The 11,279-nt window shown below is 46.1% G+C and overlaps 1 protein-coding gene across 1 annotated transcript in view; it reads right to left on the bottom strand.

The window, feature by feature from the left end:
* Nucleotides 1-8,817: 8,817 nt before the first annotated feature.
* LOC309352307 (CUGBP Elav-like family member 4) overlaps nucleotides 8,818-11,279 on the bottom strand; it is a gene marked incomplete at its 5' end in the record, with an annotated part of 63,384 nt that continues 60,922 nt past the window's right edge. The window contains one exon of the mRNA XM_081880667.1: nucleotides 8,818-11,184. The remainder of the gene's footprint in view (nucleotides 11,185-11,279) is intronic.

Genomic DNA, 11,279 nt, shown 5'->3' with positions numbered 1-11,279 from the left:
AAACAATACAGCGCCAGACATTAAAAACTTCCCTAAACAGGGCCGTTTTCAGTTGTTGTTTTTTAAAGTAAAATAGTTGTTTATTGCCTTGACATCTGCTGGGAGGGCGTTCCACAGGGCAGGCGCCACCACCGAGAAGGCCCTCTGCCTGGTTCCCTGTAGCTTTGCTTCTCACAGTGAGGGAACTGCCAGAAGGCCCTCGGCGCTGGACCTCAGTGTCTGGGCTGGATGATGACGGTGGAGACGCTCCTTCAGGTATGCAGGACTGAGGCCGTTTAGGGATTTCAAGGTCAGCACCAACACTTTGAATTGTGTTCAGAAACGTACTGAGAACCAATGCAGATCTTTCAGGACCGGTGTTATGTAGTCTCAGCGGCCACTCCCAGTCACCAGTCTAGCTGCCGCATTCTGGATTAATTGCATTTTCCAAGTAACCTTCAAAGGTAGCCCCACGTAGAGCACATTGCAGTAGTCCAAGCGGGAGATAACCAGAGCATGCACCACTCTGGCGAGACAGTCTGCGGGCAAGGAGGGTCTCATCCTGCGTACCAGATGGAGCTGGTAAACAGCTGCCCTGGACACAAAATTGACCTGTGCCTCCATGGACAGCTGTGAGTCCAAAATGACTCCCAGGCTGCGCACCTGGTCCTTCGGGGGCACAGTGACCCCTTTCAGGACCAGGGAGTCCTCCACACCAGCCCGCCCTCTGTCCCCCAAGAACAGTACCTCTATCTTGTCAGGATTTAACCTCAATCTGTTAGCCGCCATCCATCCTCCAACTGCCTCCAGACACTCACACAGGACCTTCACCGTCTTCACTGGTTTCTGGGAGAGTGTTAGGAGACCCGTATGGTTCTCGCAGAGTTACGGTTTCCCGAGCGCTTTAACAATCAGTCCTTCTTCCCAGAGGACTCTGGGAATTGTAGCTCTGCGTGGGAAACAGAGGACTCTCCTAACCCCTCCTAGCGCCCTTAACAAACTGCAGTTCCCAGAATTATTTGGGGGAAGCCATGACTGTGTAATAATAATAATAATATTGTGGGGGCCGTGAATCAGCATGTGTGGTGAAGGTGGTCACCCCAGAAGATGTGGAGAGGAACGGAAGCAAACGCTGGTCAAGAAAGCTCTCGTTTAAGCAGGCCTGAAAATCTGATTTTTAAGGGAAGAAACGTCTTGTCTGGAACACGAGAGCAAAATTCTTGGTGAGGCTCCAGCCCAGCTGAGATCAAGCGCCAAAGTGAAGAAGACACAAGGCTCATTACAGATCTGAGTGACCTTCGTGAAACCCCTTGTACCCCAATTAGGCGTGGGAATGCATCACTCCTCCCAAATAATTAAGTTTTTTAAAAATAAAACACTTTAAAAATATATATTTTCCCCCAGTGTCATTTACTAGCACAGAACTGAATTTTAGTGAGAGAAAAGACTGAATCGCGAGCAGTGGCGTAGCGTGGGTTGTCAGCACCCGGGGCAAGGCAAGTAATTTGCGCCCCCTAACCCCTGGATTTTAGCACTCAGTGCGAGCGCACCCCCCCAGATGTTGCGGCCACCCCCCCTGCACCCCCCACGCTACGCCACTGGGGCTGGGGGCGAGCGAAGGAGCCAAGGACCCCCCCCTTAAATCTCAGCAGGAATTTATTAAATTTATTATTTGCGGAGCCCCCGCGGGCCGAGGCAGGCGAAACCCCCTCCCCTCGGGCGCCTCCCCGCCCCCTCCTCTCCTTGGGCTGTAGGTGGAGCCCACGCTCCGAGGCGCTCCAGATCCAGGCTTGGCGAGCACCTCTCCTCCCCCCGGCCTGGTCCGGGGGCTTCCAGCCGCGCTCCGTCCTCGCCCCCCCCCCGCGGCTGAGACTTGCGCTGAGAGCCGGAGCCAGCGGCGCCCCCTTCCCCCGGGAGACCCTCGCCCGCCCACCGGCTTCCTCTCGGAGGGTTTTGGGGAGAGCAGGGCGCGGCGAGGCCCCTCGGAGCTCTCCTCCCTCCCAGTCGGCAGAAGCAGCCGCCGCCTGTGGCTGGGCCGAGGGGATGGCGTCGGCGGCGGGGTGCGGAGGCTGCCCGTGCCCGGCCAGGCGTTGGTGGTGGCGTCGGCCCTGCTGCAGCGGCTGCTCCTCCTGCGAGCAGTGAGTGGAGCGCAGCCGCAGTGGTGGCGGCGGGGGGCGCGCGCCCGCTAGGGCGCAAGGCTGGCGGTGGCGGCAGGGAGCCCGGCGGAGGAAGGAACTTGTCCCTTCCCTCTGGACTCGCGCCCCCCCAAATGTTGCGCCCGGTGCGGCCGGCACCCCTGGCACCCCCCACGCTACGCCACTGATCGCGAGGCAGGAAAAAATGGGATGCTTGGAGGGATAAAACAGAAGCCTGTCCCTGAGTGTTTGAACTCACCTCTTCCTCTTTGCTTTATCTTATTTCTGCTTATTTATTCCAACTTATTTCTGCTTGTTCTGAGAACATGGGAGCCCAGTTTGCTCTTTGCCCTCTTCGTGGGTAAATGGGAGGGGATTTCTTGCTTTGCTCATTTTTTGATATTTCGGCTCATGAGCAGGTTTCGACGAAATGCAGGATTTAATAGGGCTTATTTTCTCTATTTTGCTTTCAACCTTCTCTTTATTCTCTTATTGGGCGCAGACTTTGCTATTCCAACTTTAAACATTCCCCCCCTCTCTTTTTTTTTAAACAACAACAACCTTGGACTTCCATTTGGACCACTCTGGATCTTGGATTCAGCTTTCAGAAGCCAGTTTCGTGGATCCCTACATAGACTGACAGCTATAATCCACCCCAACCCTCCAATCTTTGGGTTAAACTGCCATAAGTCTGGAAATTCTGTAAGTTTTTAAATATTTTGCACAAGGAATGTTGTTGGACGATGCCGTCAGGCCATTGTGATAAATGCTTTGTTCTTAGCTGTTTGGTTAATAGTTTTACTTACCAGTCTAATAAATTGCTCGCTTTTTCAACCCTTGAATTTCAGTTACCTTTACCATTTATGCTATTATTTTGTCTGACTCTTGTCATGTCTGACTCATGATTACTCCCACCCCCCAGACCCCAAGAGTGAAATCTGAGAACTTACTTGCAGGATCTGTCAATCTCAGTTTTTCATTTTTCCAATCTTAAATTCACTTTACAATGTTTCCAGCATCAGTTTGTTGGATTTTTATTTTTATTTTTTTTAAAGAAAAAGCCCTCATGAAAATTGTAACCGCTTTAAAGCGCAGATTGTTCTTTGCAGTGCTTCCCCATGATAGACACATTTTTGCAAGCCGTTTTCTCGAATAAATGCATTTTAATTGGTTATTTTCATTAATACTTCAAGGACTGCCTCTCTCCATATGAACCTACTTGGACCCTGAGGCCATCCTTCGTGTGCCTCCTCCTCAATTGGTCTGGAGGGTGGCAACACAGGAACAGGGCCTTTTCTGCTGTGGCTCCCTGTGTGTGGAATGCTCTCCCCAGGGAAGTTTGCCTGGTGCCTTCGTGATACATCTTTAGGTGCCAGGCAAAAACGTTCCTCTTTAACCAGGCTTTGGGCTGACAGACATCCAATACCCTTTAAAAATGTGTTGGGGAAGGTGGGTTATTGGGTTGTTCTTGTTTTGATTTTTATTATGTATTTTGTGTTTCTATATTGTGATTTTTATGTTGTGAACCACCCTGAGACCTGCAGGTATAGAGTGGTATACACATTTAACAACAACAACATGTGTCTTGTCCCAGTATTCCTGAAGGAGCGTCTCCACCCCCATCGCTTAGCCTGGACACGGGGGTCCAGATCCGAGGGCCTTCTGCTTGTTCCCTTAATGCAAGAAGCCAAGTTACAGGGAACCAGGAAGAGGGCCTTCTTGGTAGTGGCACCCTCCCTGTGGAACATCTTCCCTTCAGATGTCAAGGAGATAAAGAATTACATAACTTTAGAAGACATTTGAAGACAGCCCTATATTGGGAGGTTTTTAATGCTTGATATTTTACTATATCATGTAAGCCGCCCAGAGTGGTTGGGAAAACCCAGACAGAAGGGTGGGGTATTATAATAATAATAATAATAATAATAATAATAATAATAATAATAATAATAATAATAATGTCCACTTTCCTTTTAGGTACATATATTTTTGGCTGAAGGCCTTCATTGCAAAACTCGAAGATCTGTGAATTTCTGGAGGACATCTGCCTTTCTGTTTGTGCATCCTTTCGTGAAGTGTAAGTTAGGTAAGATGTGAACCACAGTGAATTTCTGCCCCCATACCCAAGCCTGGTGTCTTAATCATAGAATCGTAGAATTGTAGAGTTGGAAGGGAACCCATGGGTCATCTAGTCCAACCCGCTGCAATACAGGAATCTGAATTCAAGCGTCCATGACAGATGACCATCCAACCTCTGCTTAGAAACCTCCAAGGAAGGAGAGACCACAACGTGACGAGGGAAATGGTTCAGATGCTATCATGCTGATGCTTCATGCACTGGCACCATTGGCCTGGTTTACTCATGACACCAAGCATGTGGGAATCCTTCTCTGGGAGGTCTTGATCCCCACACCCACCCAAAGTGGAGCTGAGTGGGAGATGTGGAGCAGACTGTTGAAGGAAAGCTGCCCCTTGGACATGAGTTTTTGCGCTTCTTCTTCTACAGGAACAGCCGCCATCTTGGGTTGTCTTGAGGTGCCCAGATGGTGTTGTCATTCTAGCTCAGACTTTGGTAATAATAATAATAATAATAATAATAATAATAATAATAATAATAATACCACGCCCATCTGGCTGGGTTTATCCAGCCAATCTGGGTGGCTTCCAATGGAATATTAAAATATAATAGCCTACTAAACATTAAAAGCTTCCCTAAACAGGGCTGACTTCAGATGTCTTCTAAAAATCTGGTAGTTGTTTTTCTCTTTGACATCTGGTGGGAGGGCGTTCCATAGGGTGGGTGCCACTACCAAGAAGGCCCTCTGCCTGGTTCCCTGTAACTTGGCTTCTTGCAGCAAGGGAACCGCCAGAAGGCCCTCAGTGCTGGACCTCAGTGTCTGGGCTGGATGATGTGGGTGGAGACACTCCTTCAGGTATACTGGGCCAAGGCCGTTTAGGGCTTTAAAGGTCAGCACCAACACTTTGAATTGTGCTCGGAAAAGTATTGGGAGCCAATGTAGGTCTTTCAAGACCGGTGTTACATGGTCTCGGCGGCCACTCCCAGTCACCAGTCTAGCTGCCGCATTCTGGATTAGTTGTAGTTTCCGGGTCGCCTTCAAAGGTAGCCCCACGTAGAGCGCATTGCAGTAGTCCAAATGGGATATAACCAGAGCATGCACCACTCTGGCGAGACAGTCTGCGGGCAAGGAGGGTCTTAGCCTGCGTACCAGGTGGAGCTGGTAGACAGCCGCCCTGGACACAGAATTAACCTGCTAGCCTCTGTTAGCCGCCATCCATCCTCCAACCGTGCCTTGACCACCCCCATTGGGGGAAGAATGGCTCCCACCCCAAACCCAAATCTTCCCTCTGCAAGACACTTACCTGTGTGAATCACATTGGCAATAAACAGCCTTACTAGGAGATCAGTTCAGTTGCTGATCAGTTCAGCCTTGAGACGCTTAATCTCAGGATTGTGAGTTCGAATCCCAAGCTGGGTGAACGATTCTTGCATTGCTGAGGGGTTCCATGGATGACCCCCCTTGGCCCCTCCCAGTGAGTTTCAGAGTTGGGTGTGTGTAAGAAAGGTGCCAGGTCAGCTTCCCCGGGAGGAGCATTTCACAAACAGGGAGCCACTGCAGAAAAGGCCCTGTCCTTGTTTTGCCACCCTCCAGACCTCTTGTGGAGGAGGCACATGAAAAAGGGCCTCATGTGATGATCGCAGGGTCTGGGTAGGTTCATATGGGGAGAGGTGGTCTTTGAGATATTGCGGTCCTGAGCCGTTTAAGGCTTTATAGGACAAAAGCAATACTTCGTCTTGCGAAGCAAGCCCATAGGGAAATTCGTTTTGCGAAGCGCCTCCAAAACGGAAAACCCTTTCGTCTAGCGGGTTTTCCGTCTTGCGGGGCACCACTGTATGCATTTTATAATTGGGAAGTGGCTCTCCAGGCGTCTAATTAGCTACAGATGCTCAGTTTATTATCTTCACTTTAAAAATGTGCTACCCTTTTCTACAGCAAAACAGATGCTTGCTATTCCCAGGTAAATGTGTTTAGCATCAGGACAGGAGAAGTAAACTCTGTTTGATTCCTGTATACATTTTAAAATAGCCTTTCCGTGTGTGGACCAGGAAGCAATCTACCCAGAAACATTTGCATATATATGTATGTGTGCCTTTCAGTTCCAGGAACTTGGTTTTATTCCCACCACAACCATTTGCCTTTGTGTCCCTCCCATTCCCTGCAATTCAGTCGCATCCATGACATTCAGGTATGCCAGGTGTAGATGAATTCACGGCAGATGAGGCTTATCAGTAGCTGACAACTCTGCAGTTCTATGATTTATCCCACAAGAGATTTCTTGGACACTTTCTTTGGTCAGTTATCACTAGTTCAGACCCCATACTGTATGCAAACTTCAGCTTTTACTCTCAGTAAGTTCCCTTCTTAATTTGTAGGTTTTTAATGCTTGTGGGCTATTTGCTTCTAACATGATTCTGATTTATACTCTGGTTTTTTGGTACACCTTTCTGGTATTCTTTGAATGCGGAGTAAGGGAAAGGTAAAGGACCCCTGACAGTTAAGTCCAGTCACGGACGACTCTGGGGTTGTGGCGCTCATCTCGCTTTACAGGCCAAGGGAGCTGGCATTTGTCCGCAGACAGTTTTTCCGGGTCATGCGACCAGCATGACTAAGCCGCTTCTGGTGAAACCAGAGCAGTGCATGGAAACGCCATTTACCTTCCCGCCGGAGCGGTACCTATTTATCTACTTGCACTTTGACGTGCTTTCGAATTGCTAGGTTGGCAGGAGCAGGGACTGAGCAACGGGAGCTCACCCCGTCGCGCGGATTCGAACCGCCAACCTTCCAATCGGCAAGCAGTTTATAAATCCCGAAATTAAATGAATGGAGTCTGCCTAGTGTTAAAACCTTTGCCTTCTCATGATTCTGTACTGCTGCAGTGGCATGCGGTGAAATTTTCCATAGGGAAAAGTTAGGGACAGAGGTGCCAGTGATGTCACACACACGAGCATTGTGCCTCCCTCTCCAAGCGAGGGAGAAGTTTCCTGGGCTTTGGGAATGAGGCAATAGGCTTTAATAGCTTAATGTTCTACTTTACCGGGAACATTTAGGGGACTAGTCTAGTCCCCCTAGTCCACTGACCGCATGCAGCTGGAACGCAGGCAGCCAAATCTGAATGTAATCTTCAAGCTGGACTACTGCAATGTGTTCTATGTGGGGCTGCCCCTGAAACTGCAGCTAGGGCAAAATTCTGAGGCTTGACTGCTCCCTTGGGCAGACTGTTATTATCATTACCTGAACCACTGTGCGACACCACTGCTGAAAAAATTGCATTTGCATGCAAAAAAAGAGAGAGAGGTTTCAATGACAGTTCAAAGGAGAAGTGTTCGGATTGTGCAGCCATCTAGGAGTTTGAATTACAGAGCCACAAATTTCCCTGTGTTGCCACTGATGGTTAATAATAATAATAATAATAATAATAATAATAATAATAATTTATTATTTGAACACCACCCATCTGGCTGGGTTTCCCCAGCCACTCTGGGCAGCTTCCAGCAAAGATGAAAAATACAACAAAATGTCACACATTAAAAACTTCCCTGAACAGGGCCGCCTTCAGATGTCTTCTAAATGTCAGGTAGTTGTTTATCTCTTTGACATGTGATGAGAGAGCTTTCCGCAGGGCGGGCGCCACCACCGAGAAGGCCCTCTGCCTGGTTCCCTGTTGCTTTGGTTCTTGCAGTGAGGGAACCGCCAGAAGGCCCTTGGCACTGGACCTCAGCATCCGGGCAGAATGATGGGGGTGGAGACACTCCTTCAGGTATACTGGACAGAGGCCATTTAGGGCTTTAAAGGTCAGCACCAACACTTTGAATTGTGCTTGGAAACGTACTGGGAGCCAGTGTAGGTCTTATGTGGTCTCGGCGGCTGCTCCCAGTCCCCAGTCTAGCTGCCTCATTCTGGATTAATTGCAGTTTCCAAGTAACCTTCAAAGGTAGCCCCACATAGAGTGCATTGCAGTAGTCCAAGCGAGAGATAACCAGAGCATGCGCCACCCTGGCGAGACAGTCTGTGGGCATATAGGGTCTCAGCCTGTGCACCAGATGGAGCTGGTAAACAGCTGCCCTGGACACAGAATTGACCTGCGCCTCCATGGACAGCTGTGAGTCCAAAATGACTCCCAGGCTGCGCACCTGGTCCTTCAGGGGTGCAGTTACCCCGTTCAGGATCAGGGAGTCCTCCACACCCACCCGTCTCCTGTCCCCCCAAACTGTACTTCTGTCTTGTCAGGATTCAACCGCAATCCATTAGCCGCCATCCATCCTCCAACCGCCTCCAGGCAATGTCTTGAATTTTGGACTTCTTCCTTTTCAGCATTAAGAAGCCCCCCAAGTCTGAAATCAAACAGCCGTCTTGTGTTGGGTGAAGTAATATCTCTAATTTGTGTGTACTTTTTCTTGATCTCATCACCTACTAGGTTTAAGGTCAATGGCTGTGGAATACCAAGCAGACATTAAATGAGACCGTGTCGCTAATTCAGTCCAGCGAGATATGTTTTATATCACAAAGGGATTTGTTCTGATACTCAAACAATGTATATTAATGAAATAGTCGAAAGCGATTCATTTGGTTCTCAGAGCAAACACATTAAGGGAGGGAAACCATTGAGAAGTAAAGCGCGCTGCTTCTTTTTTTAAACTGTGCTTTATTTAGGGCTAAGCTGGTAAGCGTCATTCAATAATTACAGAAGATTACAAGGAGTTTTAGGGAATTGAGAATCAGAGAGCAGTTGTGTGGAACTGCAGAGTCATTTACACACCTAGATTAGGGGCTTGTTTCAGTGGTCTCATCCCAGCCAAACAACCAGAGAAGACCAGGGGGGTGTTTAGCCAGTATAAAGACTTCAAAATCAGGCCCAACAGGGAGAAAGACAGAGAACAGTTTCTTTAAAAAACAAAATAAGAAATCCCCCAAATCTGAACAAAAAGGCAAACAATTATTCGTAAAAGAACAGTGTCGTTGTTCTCGGTCCAATAAAATGGAGTAAAGGGAAAAAAACACACCCTTAAAAATCAAGTTTTAACACAGTGGAAATAAATTATAATAAATATGATATACTTTAAAATATATGTGTTCTTAAATAATTCATTGTTTCTATTTTTCTGATTCAGATTTTAAAGCAACTTTTTTTAAACTGCTCTAAAGTCATTTACCAAAGATAAATATCGTGCTTTCCTTAAATAGTTTTCCTTGATTTTTTTTTCTCTATCATTACAATTAAAAGTCCTACAAAATATGCAAATTTATTTACAGAAAAACAGAGCCAGCATCTTTTATTTTTAAACATCCCCCTGTTTTTCAAAATTCCTTGTAAACAGTTTCAGAAATTCTTCAAAGAGATTGCATTTTTTGTATTTTTTTTGTTTTTGTTTTTGTGTTTTAAATATTTTTTTAAAACGTTTTTTGTGGTGTTTTTTTTTTTAAGATTAAGGTTCTAGGCTAAACCCCGCTCCCCACCCCACCCCTGTCCTGAAGGGTTCTAGAGCAAATATGGAAGCTACTGAAGCGAAAGATGATTGGAGGTTGCTGGCGACAGCTTATGGAAACATGAAAGCGTCTTAGCTGTGGTTTTCTTCTTCCAGTTTATTTATTTTTTCGTCAAGTTCGAACTAACTTCCGATAGTCTGCAAGAAGATAGCCGTCGAGTCCCCCGCCCCGCCCCCCTTTGCGTTGCCTACAGGAATTGAGTTTTTTTTTTGTTTCGTTTGCTTATTAGTTTTATTTATTTATTACTAGCTGGAATGCTTGCAGTTTAAAAAGCTGCCGAGATCAGCCATCTTCTCCTTTGCCCCCCCTTCCCCCCACCCCCAATAAGACACAGCTTCCAACAGCAGTTGGCTGAGAGCAGGAACTGATTTCATTCTAAACTCTACAAAAGTTACAGTTCTACAACATCTTTGTGGATTTTTTTTTTTTTAGCATTAATGCTAACCTCTATGTATATTTTTTTTTGCTTTTTTATTTTTTTTTTGCTTTTTATGTCATCTAATCCTTTCCCCCCTATTATATAGGTATTTTAAACTTTTTTTTCTTTTTTAAATTCTGTACAGCTATTTTAGGGCGGGTGGAGTCAGAAGCATTTACAAACTTGTGTTCTTTCTACTTTGCATCAGCCTTCTTGCCTTCGTCTTCTGCGCCTTCTTCTTCTTCATCATCATCATCACCATCACTTGCCAGTCCAGTGATCTGCTTATTTATGTGGGTTTCTCCTTTTCCTTTGTCTGCTTTCCACAGATACCCACCTCAACCTTCCCCTTCTAAGCACTCAATCCATACATATTATACAGAAAACCATACGAAAGTTTCATAGACTCTTAATTAATGTATAACCAAAGATCCTCCCCAAGTATCAAAGAACTATTATCTTGCCATTTTTTTAAAAGCGTTTAAGCGGTTTTTTTTTTTTTTTTTAGTTTTTACATATTTCATATAATTGCTCTCAAAACCTGTTATAGGAACAGCTCATGAGAAAAGGAAAGAACTTCTGTAATTTACATACAGCTACAAGTCTGCGATAAAAAGTTATGTCCTTTGGTCCCTATATAGCTAAGGAATGACAGATAAAGATGCTTAGTGACTGGTGCCATGGGGTTTCCATAGCAACTGCATCCTTGGTGGCAAACAGGCACTCCTCTTGTCAGTATCAAGGTTTGCATTTCCTGTTTGGAGAAAAGCCGCTGTGGTAACATCAGTTTCACTGCAGAAATCCTAGACGATCTTGCTCCTGTCGTGATTTTGTCTGTGGTTTTTTTGTTGTTGTTGTTATTTCTGTTTCTGTTTCAAGCTTATGTCCTTTCGAACCCAGCTGACGTGACTTTTCTTAAAGAAATGGTACAGTCTAAACAATCAGAAAGAGAGTAAGTCTGAAGTCTTCAGCTTGACTGATATTTGCTGATATGTTAAAGGTGTAATCCAACAGTTCTCGTTCCTATATATATTTATTTAATATATATATATATATTTCTCTAAATGTGGCCCATTCAGCTGATGCCCTAAAAAGAGATGAAGAAGATTATTGCAGATTTAACCAACACATGTTTACCAGTTAAGAAAAGAAAAGAAAAATAACCTCCAAGAAATGAAACGA

Source organism: Podarcis erhardii (genome assembly GCF_964252035.2).
Source record: "Podarcis erhardii genome assembly, chromosome: 11".
Classification (NCBI taxonomy): Eukaryota; Metazoa; Chordata; class Lepidosauria; order Squamata; family Lacertidae; genus Podarcis; species Podarcis erhardii.
Note: the sequence above shows the minus strand (reverse complement) of the source record. Positions and strands in the feature narration are given on the sequence as shown.